General features: G+C 31.4%; 1 long non-coding RNA gene across 1 annotated transcript; it reads right to left on the bottom strand.

Annotated features, from left to right (window-relative positions):
• Positions 1-1104: 1104 nt before the first annotated feature.
• LOC128042366 (uncharacterized) lies at positions 1105-12929 on the bottom strand. The gene is made up of 2 exons (XR_008197664.1): positions 12738-12929; positions 1105-3236 (listed from the first exon to the last, which is right to left on the bottom strand). It is a non-coding gene; the product is annotated as an uncharacterized LOC128042366 (long non-coding RNA).
• Between the last annotated feature and the right edge of the window lie 3546 nt (positions 12930-16475).

Below are 16475 nucleotides of genomic sequence, written 5' to 3'. Positions count from 1 at the left end.
TCACACGCCCAGCAGCGCCCGCACCAGCTCCCGCACGCTGTTGCTGCCACCTGCCCAGCCTGCTGCTCTAGCCGACGCACAAAGCTACAGCTCCACACGTCATTGCTGGCCCCAGCTCCCAAGCTGCTCACGCACCTGCTTCCACCACCCAAGCAGCTACTATTTCCTATCCTAGCTGCTGCCCTTGTGTCGTGCGCACTTTAGCCATAAAAATCAAAGCCCATATCACCCTTACACCATATCACCATTAAAATTTACCGTTACCATTATCACGAGCACCTTCCAACCAACCCTCATTCAAAATTCCCAATTTAATTTTTATTATTAGGTTTTTATTTTTCTTTACAGAAAGGTTGTAAGAAATTTCTCCCTCTTAAATTTTAAATTAATTCTTTACCCTTTCAATTTTCATGAATTGTTAAAATTTTAAGTTAATTAAATTTTTGATAAAATAATTGTTTCTATCTTATGTTCAGGTTAATCATGCATCGCAAAAGAATTCGTGTCTCTGTCCCAATTGAAGAATCACAAAACAAATTTCACTATGAAGAAGCCAAAGCGAGATACGACATCATCTTCAAAAATCAGCAAATGCTCCCAGAAAAAGGCTTTACACTGAAATAAAGCAACTATATCGATTTCATGGCGCACATTCGACAAATTGTTGAAGCCCTCAGTTGGAGTTGTTTTGTGAGAAAAGACTGAGTGCAGATGAAGAGTTAGTTCATGAATTTTATGCGAATTTAACCTCAAGTGAACTAACGGAAGTTTCTATCCGAGGAATCAAGATGCCAATAAGCTCAAACACTATCAATGAATTCTTTGAATTACCTGATTTTGAAGATGACGAATATTCTTCTTTGATGAGAAATATTGAGGCTGAAAAATTGCAAGAAATTCTAGAGGAACTTACAATTCTGAGTTCTAAATAGATTGTGTCAAAGCATGGAACTCATACTTGTCGTAGAGAATATTTGACACCATTAACGAAGGTATGATTCTAATTCATTCAATTCAGCCTTATGCCAATTTCACATGGGACTACAATTTCATTAAAGCGAATGGTCTTGTTATACTCAATATTAACGAAAAAAACCATTGATGTGAGAAAAATCATTCTGAGAGAAATGCGAAATTATGCCGCTAGACGTTTTGGCCCAGCATACTTTCCCTTTACGATAACAAATTTGTGCTTGAAAGCTAAAATTCTTGCAAACGTAAAGAATACAGGATATAGCCAAGGCACAATCACATATTGGGACCTCTATCGAATAGCCGGAGATTCTGTTCTACAGCAACAAGTTGAATTGAACGAGGATCCCGAAAAAGAAGAAGAAGATCCCATAGAGATCGAACCAATGCAGTCGGTTGAAATCCTTGATAAGGCAGAACAAATTGAACCAATAACCGAACCTGACATGGCGGCCTCAACATTCAAAACTCAATCACCTAAGCTAGATCTTCGTGATGAGCTATCAAAGTTGATGGACATAATTCAACATATGCAGTGGCAACAACAAGCTTACTGGAGATATTCAAAAATATGGGATGACTCAATGACAATCGTTTTTACGAAAATATTTCATGACCCATTTATTTTTGTGCCTGAGTTTCTAGATTTTATATTTGAACCATGGAGTCTAATATCGAAGAGGGTACAAAGCGATTCATGCAAAAACAAAGACGATGGAGTAAAAGATGAGTCAAATTCTGAGGGATCTGCAAATAAATAAGAAAGGGGGATCTTTACTTTATATTAGTTTCTTTCCTACGATATTTAATGTTTTTAGGATTAGGTCCTATTAGGATTTTTTTTCTCGCATAATAAAATAAAAGGTGAAAATCATAAATAAAAATGAACAAGTTACAAAATAAGAAGTGTGGCAATAGATATGTATATGTCTAGGATTGGGTCTAGAGAGAGCTTGGTACTTAAGCAGTCAAATTGACTCACCTCATCTTTTCTAGAATACTACCTAGTGTATAGTATATTCACTTCTAACAAATAGGACATTGTTCATCTTAAGTAGGGGGATTAAAAAATTGAAATTATCTCCTCTCAGAATAAAATTTTCTTTTAATTATGGTTAGGTTATATTTTGTTCAAAAATTTGAAATTTTGTGAAGTATGCTAAACTTCAGTATGAATAAAGTTCTATTATCTCAATAATTGTTATGTTAGCTTAATTATGACATAAATGTACTCTTAATAAAGTATGAAAATCATACCATAAATTTTTTAGTTTCTTAGGAAAGTTAAGCATGCATGACAGTTTAAGTCTCTAGAATTGACTTAGTAATTTCTTGAGGCAAAATCCTAGGAAGCATGGACTGTTGAAAATAATTTAGGCAAACTTTTTTTGGACTATTTGAGCCTTTTAAGCCAACCTTGATGAATATTTACCCCTTGAAACCCAACTTTGAGACTATATAGCCTAATTTTATTTGAACCTTTGCAATAATTAGCCATCACTTCTCTCATAATTATCTTTAAATTATCCCAAACACTAGACTCAGTCTATTCATAATATTCTTTGAAAATAAGTTTGGGGGAGTTGAAAAGAAGTATCAAATTCTCAAAAAAAAAGCATATGTACTCGAAAGAAATAGATGTACATAAGAGAAGGTAAAAGAAAAATGAGTTGGTGTATTAAAGTTCATTATTCCGAAGGTTCGATGCAAGCTGAGTCTAGGGTTTTTAGCCTAAATTCATCTATCTTTTACCTACCCCTAGCCTAGCCACGCTACAACCTATTTAAAAGACCTACTAATTCAAATTTTTGTGCTACCCACATTAGTGGAGAGAAATTGCTATGTTTAACATATGAAGGCATAAATTAAACTTAAAGATTGTAGCTAATCTTAAATAAGATAAAATCAAATTGGTAGGGATTTAACATATCTTTATTGAGAAAGCATTTAGTCTATTTTTTCTATCATAATAATAATTGAGATTAATTTGAACGATATGTATACTTAAGCAGCATAAATCTCAAAATTTATGTTCTTGAGCATAAGTATACTAACTTCATAATTATGGGAAGAATGTTTTCTAAAGAAAATTTTCAAAGGTGTTTACAAAATATTCTTTTCAATTTGTGCATTACTCGGGACGAACAATGAATTAAGTTTGAGGGTGTGGAAACACAAAAATATACAGACCTTTTCATGCCCTTTTTAACTCAAATCCACGTCCACTCATTAGTATCACATAAAAGGATTAATTCCCCTTGGATCTAATAAACATTATAAACTTGATTAAAAAATGCAAGCATAAATAATAGATCAAGAATAAAGTTAAGAAGAATTCTGATATGCATTAATAATTGTGAGAACAGATGTAACACCCTTAACCCGACTCGAGTCACCGGATCCGGATCATTGGTGTTATCACACAAAACATTTAGTCAAATTCACCAAACTGCATTAGGTAACCTCTTATTTAAAAGATACTCTTTGTAATTACATTTAAAGACTAAAACTCAAGAAACAAATATGGTACTTAAACATAAAATATTACAAAGAACAATAAATCTTTCTTAAAACAACCATATGATAGTTACAGATTCATTAAAATAGAATCCTACTAATCTACCACAAATTGATGTGGAAAATTAGGCTTTTTCGATACACTTAAGGAGCTTTTTCTCAAGCAAAATAGATTTTTTAGCTTAGTTTTTCGTTATTTTTGTATTTTTATATTGTTCAAGTAATAAGTGAAAATCTCTCATTTTTGTCTTTTTTTTACCCAAATTCGTCGATAGTGCCATTGGGAGGTCTAACGAGTGTTTGAGTGATCTAGGGACATCTAAGAGGTCGAAAACAAGTGAGAACGACATTTAGGGCAATAGTATCGTGATACCTCCAGTAGTATAGGAAACCAAGGAGACAATTAATTAGTATCACGACATCCTCTTTGGGTATCGTGATATCCCACCTCTCAAGGAAGACCCCAAGTTCAATATTACCCGAGATATCGTGATATCCTTTTCTAGGTATCGTTATATCATCTTTGTCTACTCGACCCACCAATCACATAAGGCCCGTCTAGGGGAAATTTGGCATCAAAAAGTCATCAAAACACCATTCAAAATAGCCAAAAATTGTTGAGGAAAGAGACACATTTTAGCTAGTTTTAGGTTTAGTTTTCTCTAGGTTTTCTTTAGTTTTTCTCGCACTTTTCTAGGGTTTTTACTTTTCTCTTATTCTACCTTAGATTAGAGTTTATTTTCTACATTTACTTCTTGTTCTTGATGTTCTTTATATTAGTTAAGTTAGTTAATACTATAGCTAAGGTTTATTTACATTTCCAATTCATTTACCTTGCTTTCAAGACTCTTTAAGCTTTATTTTAATGTATTTCAGTTTATTTTACTTCAAATCTATTAAAGCTTGTTCTTTTATGTTTCTTATTTTATATTTCTTCATTAAATTCTTTTGGTTTCATGTTATTTGAGTTTTCTTGCATAAAAATCTCAACTTTCACATTTTTCTTAAGCTTTACTTTCATGGCTACTTTGTTTTCTATTGTTATGTTTATTTTCTTGACTTTGAGCATGTGTAGCTAAATCCTCAATGAGGTTGGTTGATGGAGATGTGGATAAACTAAAATCTTTGAACAAAGGACAAATCGTAACAAATTGGAGTAATTTGAATAGAACTAAGAACTTAGGTTGTGACGCCCCTAAGGGAATATTAAGATAAAGTGAGACCGAAAGGTAATCTTATCGCGCATCCATTCATTAGTCCCGATTAACCGGTGAGATCAGAAGATAAACCTGACTTAATTCGTTTAAGTCAGTAAAATTAAGATCGGAAGATAAAACGAAGCCACTTGGTAATTACGCGATTTATGTCCCGAGTCCGAGATTTGGTGAACCACATCGAAGTCAACCAACCCCTATTAGTCATTTAATAGATAGTCCATCTAGTTTAATTTCTTGCAATTTAGTCTCTAGAATAGAATATTTAATTTTCTAGCAAACTTGTCTTTTATGAATCACCGTAATATAAAATCGTATTAGTAGCCACTTGTCCTCTATTGTGTATGCTAGTTATTGCTCAACTGCTTCTTCCTTTGGGTTCGATCCTTGGAATACTTCGATGTTTCATTGTAACATTATAAATATTACAACTGACTTGTATGCTTGCAGTAAAATCATACTTTAAAAATTGTTTCATAAATTAGTTGTTTTAATGTGCACGCGTCCAGTTGGTCAAGCTGTTGGCATCGTTGTCGCGAAAGACGGTGTAAGATTGAGTAATTTTTAGTGTACATTTTTAGGTAGAGATAAGTAGTCAAAGTAGGATTTATAGATACGGCTTTATTTTCTATTTATTTTTCTGTTATTTAAATTTTAATTAACCTTCTTCAATCTCTCGTGCTTGTAGGAACATTGTAAGACACGAACCGGTAATAGTGTCATGCCATTTGAGCCGAAAATGAACATGCTAGAAGGGCACAACAACCAAGAGAGCAACCCATTGAAAATCCATAAGAAGAAATTCGACAACCACCACAACTAACGATGGAGCAAAAAACTTTGTGCAACTATGCGATGCCTAACTTAGACATTGTTCTAGGTAGAATTAATCGTCCGGCTATTAATGCTAACAACTTCTAAATTAAACCGAAAATTATCCAAATTATACAGTCGAAGCTTCAATTTCGAAAGTCAATGAATGAGGATCCAAATCAACACCTTAAGCAATTTGTAACTATTTGTGATACTTTCAAGTATAATGGAGTATTCGATGATGTTATCCATCTTCAGCTATTCCTTTTATCTATTACTGGTGATGCTTTTATGTGGTTAGATTCACAGCCGGTAGATTCAATCAACACTTGGGATAAGTTAGTGAACAAATTTTTGGCAAAATATTTTCCACCAAGAAAGACGATAAAACTTTGGATGGACATTACAAATTTTTGACAATTGGAAGGTCATTATACGAGGCTTGGGAGCACTTCAAATTGATGTTGCGCAAGTTTCCATACCATGGTTTACAAGATTGGCTGCAACTTCAAGTCTTCTATAATGGACTTGATGGGAATTTATGCTCTAGTCTTGGCGGAGTATCCGCTAGAGCATTCATGTCAATGACTTACACCTAGGCTTGTCAACTCATCGAGGATATGGCAATGAAATCTTACATGTGGTCGGCTAAGCAGTTCACATATCGAGCCAAAAAAGTGGCAACAAACGCTGTCACTAGCGAGAATAAGTATAAACAAGTCCTCGAGAGGATTAATTAATTGGAGACAAATGCGACCAAGTCATAAGTCTAAAACCAAACCAATCTAACCAATTTTAATGTAGGGCAGGATGATGAGAGCAACCATATGGAGGCTAATTATGTAGGGAGTAGAGGATATAACTCTTACTCCAACACTTATAACCCCCAATAGTGAGATCATCCTAACCTTAGGTGGGGAGGGAACCAAGTGGGACCTTCACATCAAAGTAACCAAAACGCTAACCCTCTAAAACGCAATGCACCATACCAACCTCCATTACCTTTTAAAGCACCCCAAGACCAAGAAAGAAGCCACCCTCTATTGTCGATTAAGGTGAGTAAATTAGAGGAAGGTTTGCATGTAGTGCAAGCCGATGTGACCCAAATTCGGAGTCAATTGAACCAATTTTTGCAGCTATTGAAAAAAATTTAACCTCTAGCATACCTAATAGTACCGAACCTAATCCAAAGAGAGAAGGAAATGAGCATATGAAGGAAATCACCCTTAAATATGGGATTGTGGTTAAGGAACCTATCTGACCAAATTGTGGGGAGAAAGAAGGAGGTGAGAAGTACGAGAGCACCCACAATCCTAATGTTGGAGAAGGGGTAGCTGAGAAGGAAAAACTCGAGAGTGAACCTACACAAGCCAAAACCGATGATAGACATATTCCATCACTACCACCTAGCCCAAAACTCGTATCCTTTCCGAGCCATTTAGTGGAGAAGAAGAAAAGAGATGATAAGGATTTTATAGACTTTCTAAAGATGTTTAAAGCCTTTAATGTGAATCTCCCTTTGTTAGAACTTCTTGAAAAGATGCCCAAATGTGCTAAGTTCCTTAGGGAAATAATGCCTCGTCAGTGGAAAATAAGGAGAAGAGAGCAAATTGTACTTAGCGAAGAATGTAGTGTGGTAGTGTCTAGGAGAGTTCCTCCCAAACTAAAGGATCCCGGTAGCTTTACCATATTCACTGAGAGAGGAAGAGTAAGTTTCGAGAAGGTCCTGTGTGACCTAGGAGCCAGGATCAACATCATGTTATTGTCAACTTATAGGAGGTTAGGTTTGGAAGAGCTTAAGGAAACGAAATTTACCTTGCAATTAGTTAACTAATCTTTAGTATGCCCCAAGGGATTCCTTGAAGATGTGTTAGTGAAGGTTAGACAATTCATTTTTCCAGTTGTTTTCATCATGCTTGACTTTGAGGAGGATTTAGAAATTCTATTACTCTTAGGGAAACCTTTCTTAGACTCATCTAAGGCCACCATAGACGTAGGACGGGGTGAATTGATTATGGATATCAAATGAGAAATTGAAGTTTTCAACTGTGTCAAGCTCGAGTATAGGTCTAAGAAAGTACAACCATCACAAGTGTATAAGTTCCAAGTGATTGAGACGAAAGATTATCATACTACCGAATTTGCAACTTTCATGGATCGTGTATTTTTCAGGTGTTCATGGGCCACACAAAAGGATCAGGAAATGAACAAGGATAAGAAATAAGATACGACTCTTAAGAGGACTTGTGCGCGCGCTGAACAAAAGACATGTTCGAGTGTTGATGACACTGGTGAAACACCATTTCGGTCATGTGACCAACCGCCCGAAGTTGAATTTTTAACTCGTCGCTTGTGGCGAATGAACAAGGATTTGAAAATAATTAGATGTTTTGAGCATGGACTGCATTTATTTTCTGCATTTATATTAGAATTTTAATTTGTGTTAGTTTAGTTTTAAACTTGTTAGGTAGGATTTTTGAGGATTGAGAGGGAAATTGATGATTTTGTAGTGTTTTTGGGATGAGTTCAGTGGAATCACAATATCCAAAAGGGGATATCGTGATTTCCTAGACAGTTTTGGGAGGGACCAAATATCTTTTAGGTATCGCAATATCGGACCCCTGATATCCTAATACCCTTGGAATTTCAAAAGTTATTTTTTGTTTCACACAGTGGCATCGCGATACCCAACCCTCAGTATCACGATACCTCAAACAAAATCGAATTAGAGGGGTCTAAAAATAGGGAATATCGCAATTCCAACCCTGGGTATCCTGATATCCAAGTTGGGTTATGCGATACCCGATTTCAGATATTGCGACCCATGTGTTTTGGAGGCTTAAAAAAGCCTTCAAACACCCCAAAACCTTCCATTCTTCTCATTTTCCCCCAAATTTTTATTCTTAAATCCCTATAAACTCTTCCCACTCTCTATTTTCTCTCAATCTCTCTTTCGAATCTTCTCATATTTCTTTGAAATCCTTCTTCTTGTTACTTTATTTTTCTTGTTTATTTCTTCTTTTGCAGGTTTTACACTCTTTTGGTTGGGAAACACGAAACTCTGTTGATTTTATCAACACGCCTATAACACAATTTAAGTGTCCTAGTTCTCTTTTTCCTTGCATTTTATATTATTGCTTTTGTTATTATTTTTGTTGCTTTACTAGAGTTTTAGTGTTGATTGGTTGTGAATACAAGATAGCCTCTATATTATAGTTAGCTTGTTGAGAATCGATAAACATGCCCCCTAAGACTAAAAAGTGAGCTAAGTCCCAACCCGAACCACTTCTGTCACTAGAGTATGTCTAGGATAAATTTAAGTCAAAAGAGGTCGAGGCTTTTTTCTCAAACATTCAAAGATGAACTTTTATCCTTGAAAGAGGCTTCGACCCCTCGGTCTTTGATTGCGAGGACGTTTGGGACTTAGTCTGTTTCCATCGTTGGATGAACCTTGCGATGGTGTCGACTACACCTGCCGTAATTCTGGTAGTTTTGGGGTTTTACTCCAATCTTATATTTTCTAAGAAAAATAAGGTGCATGTTCGACACAAGAAGGTTGATCTATCCCCTAGAGCCACTAGTGAATATTATGGCATCCCTTATTATGAGACTAATGATCTACAAGCCATGGATTTGAACAACTTTGAAAATGTTGATATGGACGCCATTTTATTATTTTTAACAGAGGAGATGGGGAATGGAAATGAGAGGGGTATAATAATTACCCACTATCTTTTAAGCAAGCTATAATGTTTCCCACTGCTAAGATGTTGATGTAATTCATTTATACTTAAATCTCACCATTACTCAACACTAATATTGTTAATGTTTTCCAAGCTACTTCGTTGTATTGTATTTTGCAATGTAAACGAGTTAGCCTTGGGAAGTGGGTTCATAAAGAGATCCATAAATGTATATCTGGCATCAAGGTTGGGATATATTTCCTTCATTTAATCACCGATTTATGTCGTTGTGCTAGAGTGGTGATGGGATCTATAAAATAATTTCATCGTCCCACCACCAGTATTATTATTGAAGACACCCTCATGCATCAATTCCAAGAGCTTTATAGAAAGAAAATACAAGAATAGAATCAAAGGTGAAAACAAATGATGGAGATGCCTCCACCCCCACCGAAGAAATCCATGAAGGCTTAGTTGAAGAAGACCAATGAGCCTGCACAATGGGAGCATATGCTAGGCCACGGTGTGCTATATAATGTAAGACTCTTAAAATCCATGAAAATAGGCATGGACATGTTTGTGAAGAGCCTAGGAGGACAAAGTATATAATGGTCCAAATGGTCGAGTGACTTGTCCGAGGGTAAGGAAGACGCGATCGAGCCATAGGAGGAGGATGAGGAAGAAATAGATGATGAGGCCACAGAGGATGACGACTTCACCTCTTACCAAAGGAACGTTGAGAATGCATTTGCAGCTGTAAGGCAACCAAGAGGAGGACCTGTCTTTTGAGAGCCTACCGACCAAGCCCGGATGCGACCCCCAAAACTCATTGTGCGCGGCAAAGGGAAAGATGTTGCAAGACCAAGTGGACAATTTTATTTACTTTCTAATACGACATGTAAACTATTGAATACTTTTAGTTTTTGGAAAATTTTAATTTGTGTTGGTTTGTCTTTATTTGTTTCTTTCTTCTTCTTTTTTTTATGTGCAGTGAATCACCCTAGAAGATTACACAACAATTAGGGCTTCAACGAGGAGATGGACACTCGAACTAGTCTGATGTTCCATTCTAGGTAAGTCATGTAACCTCCTAACCTTTATTTTGTACACATTGGGGACAATGTGTAGTCTGAGTGTGAGGGTGCACATAAGTTTTATGTGTTCTTATTTTTTTTAATGTTTGTTTATGTGTTTCTTTCAGTTTTTATGCCTTTTTCAAAAAAAAATAAAAAAATTCCAAAAATATTTTTCGTTTTTATTTTTAAATTTTCCAAAAATACCCCAAGGATTGGAAGTTTGGGGGCCTCGGTATCGCGATACCCATGGCCCAGTATCGCAATACCACTATAGATGGTCTCTGTTCTCCTCATTTCAGCATTGTCAGGGTTATCACGACTTCCATACTTTGATATCGCGATACCCCCTTCTAGGTGATATTTTCTTCACGGTTGGGTCACCTTTGACTCCATACAATACTCAATTAATTTGTTAGGTTCCCTATGGCACAATTGACCAATTTGGGTCTCAAAAATGACTTAAAACTAATAAAAATAATTTATTAACAACAAAACTAAAAATTGACAAAAAAAAACATATAAAAGACACTTAAATTGCTTGAGAATAAGCTCCTCAAGTGTATTAAAGAGCCTAATTTGACGTATCAAATTATGGCAGGTTAGAACCCTTAAACTTTCAAATTACAATCAACGAAGCCCTTTAATCGTTTAAGTTAACGGACAATTTTTACAAGTTAATGACAACCGTTTTTTCTGGATGCTTTTGCCACGACGCGCGCTAGGATTGTGCCATATGACGAAAATTGATATTTTATATTTAAAATCATTAAAAATTATAAAAATATAGAAAATCATAAAACTATATAAAAATTAAAATTTTTAAAAAATATTGAAGTGTAAAAGGTATAAAATATAGAAATTTATAAAAAAATATTATAACTGAAAAATATATAAATTGTAAAAATAATTTAAAATTGAAAGAAAATATTAAAAATTTTATATTATAAAAATATAAATTACAAAAGATATAAAAATTTAAAATTTTTAAATATAGAAAAATATTAAAATTGATAGAGTTGATAAAATTTTTAAAAATATTATAAGAAGCATAAAATTACAAAATAAATTAAAATATATGAAAATTACAAAGAAAACAAACTTTTTTCATTTGTACACTAACCATTGTAAACACTACAACACCTATTAAAAATTATAAAATATTTATTTGATCCGTGAAGCTACTCGTTGTGCTCTTCCACCATAGATCTTTCTAAAGTTTGCACCCCTTTGTGCATCGTCAATGATAGGGGAGTGTTTTGAAATGTAAATTAAGGTGGGGAAATGGGTTAAAAAGGCAAGTGACAATCAAGATTGTATATAAAATTGTAAACATTTCTTATAGTTTTATATTTGTGTAATTTTATATTATTTTTGAATAATTTTCTTTAATTTTTTTATATTTTTGCGCTTTTCTGTATTTTTATAATATTTATAATATTTTTCTATATCTTAAACATTTTCATAAATTTTACAATTATTTTACTTTTCATAATTTATATAATTATTTATTATGTTAATAATTTTTAATATTTTCTGTATTTTTTAATAATTTTAAATTTATTATCATTTATATTGAATATTATAATTTTCTATATTTTATAATTTTTTCACTTTAATATTTTTATTTTTTGTAATTTTTAAAAATATTTTTATAATTTTGTATTAATTATTTTTAAAATTTTTAATGATTTTAAATATAAGATACCAAGTTTCGCTACATGTCGAGTCCCGACGTCATTACGAAAACACCTAAAAATTGGTTGTTATTACTTTATAACAATTGACCATTAAATTTATGGTAAAATTTAATTAATTATAATTTTAACATTAATCACTCAATTGAACCATGCCTAAGAACTTAATTATTTATTAGGAAAAGTTTAAGAACTTTCAACAATGCCATCAATTGACAAATTCTCATTAAACATCATACTCAATATTCAAATTAAAATATTATATAATAGATTTCTCTTTTCTATTGCTTCAATTTCCATTTTACCGTTATTTTGTTTCGTTAAAATTTGCTCATTGTATTTTACTTCTTTTCATCAATACTAATGTGTTGTTAAAGTTTTGAAAGTACCTTCATATCTTATTTTCATCTAAGTGAAGTTAAGGCTTATTATTATCACCGCTATATATTTTATTAAATATTTCAACACTTTAAGCAATAACTTTTAAATCTTAATACATATATTCAATTAAACTAGTTATTTTTAAAACCTCATAATCATACTCATTTAAAAAATTTTGAAAATTATAATTACTGATCTCTTCGTGGATGAATAGAATTGACACATAAATCTCTTTTTTTTTTCCTTGACTTGGAGTTCTCTTGTCCACTAATTTCTCTTACTCATCACAAGAATGTAACATAAAATTATTACAAAAATGCTCAAAAAATTCCAATACACCAAAACCTCAAGTAAAACCATCAAGATGACGAAATTTTAATTTCTTACCTTACTTGAAGCTTTCTTTCACTATCCGCTTTAAATTCTAGATTTAAATGGAGAAGATGATTATGGAAGCAAGCTTAGAAATATATTTTCTACTTTATTTTAGGGGGAAAATCAAACTACGATGAAATTTGTGCTTTGATTGACAAGAGTCATATTTGCAAGAGATAAATTCTTTTCTCTTGCTTTGGTGGACGGCACAATGGAAGAGGGAGATGAGAAAAACCACACAATTTTCTTCTTTTATTTTATTACAAAACAATAGTCAAATTCAAACTCAAAATTATGTGGCCTAAAAATTGTCTTTGTTTTAAACCCCTAATCCTTATCAACAATACTCACATTTTTAACTAAGAAAAGATTGCATGAAACTGTGATTGTACATTATCTCTATCCTTTTTAATAAGAAAATAACAAATCATATTTTTCCTCTTGATTTTTAGCATTTTAGTTGGATTTGAATTTTTTTTCAGGGGAAAATATGATTTGTCATTATCCTATCAAAAATGATAGGAATGATATGGAATTACAATTTTATACAATTTATTCTCTTTTCACCTATTTATAAATTCAAAATTTTATTATAATTCTTGTGAAAAGTCCAAAATAACACTTAAAAGTTCTCACGTTAAGTTTACCATAAAAATCTATTTACGAGAATATTGTACTTTAGTCCTACTTTTTACTTTTATTCAACTTAACCTATACCTTAAGTTTCAATTTCCATGTACCAATATAATTTCCATGTCTCTTTGGTAATATTTTTTAATCCACTTTTTTATGTAGTAGTTCATTTACACTTTAATCTCTATATTCTCTCTCTCCAATTATTAGTTTAATCATTTTTTTGAAGTTTCAAAGTCACATTTATCCTTACTAATTTCTTTTCCTCTTTACCTTATTAATTCCTTAAAGAAAACTCAATTAGTAAGCTTGTTTTCAATTTCATCAAAATTTCACTATATATGTTCCTAGTACCATTTACTAAACTAGAAATTTGAAGTGTTGCACTATTATATTAAATATGAGATAAGACTCTAAGACGAAGAAGAGGATAAAACATATGGAGACTAGTTTTGAGCATCACCGATGTAAAGGATCTTTTAGAGATCTTTATCAGTGTCAAGTCAGTTAATTGAGATTTATCATCGAATAAATCTTATTGTGACAAAACTAGGATGTAGTTATTATCGGTTGATAAAGTAATGAATTTGTTTCATATCTCTCCTCCAATAAGCTATTCTTGAAGAAAATGGCAACAATGTTGTGGTTATTACCAATTTGATTGGAACAAAAACTATTCCAAAAGTAGTTAAAGAAGATAATATCATTCACTTTTTCACTTCCTTTAATAATTTACTCATGATTCATAATTTTGTAATATCTATATATTAATTGTCGCTGAAAACATCTTTTATTTAAAAATTTTAACTATCATTGTTATTTTAAATCTAATTTCATCAAGAATAAAGGTTTAACCAAATCAACTGGTTACAAGTTAATACCGAAATTTCTAATGCAATAGCAAAATTTTAAATTTATAATGAATACCAAAATCTCTAAGCAACACCAATATCTCTAACAGATGCCTATATTTATAACAGATACCAAATTTCTAATGCATTACCGATATTTCTAACAAGACAACAAAGTCAATATTTCTAATTTAGTATTCGTTAGAAAATTTTCTATGCTAAAAGTTCAAACAAGATGTTCTTAAGAATTTTGATATTTACTTAAAATTTTGGTATCGTATCAACTAGTAACATCCCTAAGCAATTTTGGTATGACCTTAGTAATCTTGGTCCAGGCTATTGGGTCGCACAGGGAGGAAAAAAAAAGGAAATTTTGAAGATAAATTTGAAGGGAAACATGTACGAACAAAAATAGTGCATATTGACCCTAACATCAGTATCGCCTTAAATATTTTGGTATTTAATTAGAAATTTTGTATTTTGGTATACAAAATTAAGTATAATTTGTTATATATTACTATATATATTGGTATACCATAATATATTGTACTATCGTCATATATATTTGGGTATATTTAAATAATATTTAAATACGGATTAAATATATTATATAATCAAATAATTGTTACATCAAATAGAAAATAAATTTTGGTATAACAATATTTGTTAGTATGCATTAAATTTTGATATATTTTATATACAATTTTTGAAAGTATATTAAAATATTTGAAGAAATAACAAAATTTTATATGATATCAAAATTTTAATGCGGTACCAAATTCTAATCAAGTACCAAAATTTTTAATAAAATTTCTCTAAATAGTTTGGTGTTCGTTAAAAATTTTGGTATTTGATTATGAATTTTAGGGTCAGTTTGTTTACATGTATAAAGTTTTACGGAAAATATTTTTTTATATTTTCCTGTGTTTGTTTTACAGAAAACAGCTTGGTCAACGGAAAATGACTTACAGGTCAACAGAAAATAAACCTTTTTCCTTGTAGAATGACTTACCCTTTTGAAGAGCGTAAGTCATTTTCCGGAAAAGAGCTCCTCAATAGATAATTTTACTTTTATATAAAAATTAACTTAAATAAAGTTTAATATTATTATATTGATAATAAATTTTATTTTTATTTTTAAAAATATTTAAAATATTAATATAAAATATTATATTTTTTTAATATTATTAAACATACGTATTTAATTATTTATATTTAGTCATATAATAAATTATTAATATAATTTATTATTTTAATAAATTATTTAATATTTAATATTTAAATTTTATTTTAATAGTAAATTTTAAGAATAATAATTTTAAATAATATTATTCACATATTATTGAAAATATTAATAGTAATATTTTAATACTAAATATTTATTACAATTATAAATATATTAATAATAAATATTTTGTAGTATAAATGTTAAAATATGTCATAAGTCTATATACTCTTCACAAATTTGCAATTTAGTTTCTATACTTTTATTTTCAAGAATTTAGTCCTCTACTTTCCAGATTTGAAAATCAAGTCCAATCACGACATTGTTGATTTTTTTGTCAAATTTGTTAAAGTCACATTTTAAATAAAAAATACTTAGTTGGTAGTCATGTAACTAAAAATAATCGTTGCAATGAACCTAAATTTAACAAAATATTTTTAATATATGTAAAAACAATGTAAAATATAAAATTATAGATATAAAATAAACTCAATTAAACAATGAAAAAATAAAAAAAAATTCTCAAATGTATGATGACTTTTATGAAATATTTTTAAAGAACCTGCCAAACAAAAGAAAATATTTTACACAGATTCATCCAAGCACCAGAAAATATTAGTTTTTCCAGAAAAGTAAGTCATTTTCCAGAAATCATTTTTCGGAAGCCATTTTCAATGAAACAAACGGAGCCTTAATATACCAAAATACTGAAAAATCTATAACAAGATGCTGTTAAAAATTTTAGTATCATATTAGATATTTTGATTAAAAGTATTGGTTTCACATTAAAATTAAAAATATTAGCATCTTATCATATTATATTTTTGCAATAATTTGTCTAAAAATGTATTTACTGCTTCTAGGGATGTCAATTAGGCGGGGCGGGTGCGGGGTGCTCCCCCCACATCCATTATCACCAAGAATTTTCATCCCCATCCTCGCCCAACGACCCGCTATGGGTACAAAACCCAAAATCATCCTCGCTCCATGCCCCACAAGACTAAAACCATACATGCCTCGCGACTCACTTCATATAATATA

This window comes from Gossypium raimondii, chromosome 7 (assembly GCF_025698545.1).
Source record: "Gossypium raimondii isolate GPD5lz chromosome 7, ASM2569854v1, whole genome shotgun sequence".
NCBI classification, from domain to species: domain Eukaryota; kingdom Viridiplantae; phylum Streptophyta; class Magnoliopsida; order Malvales; family Malvaceae; genus Gossypium; species Gossypium raimondii.
This window is presented reverse-complemented; position numbering and strand designations above follow the sequence as displayed.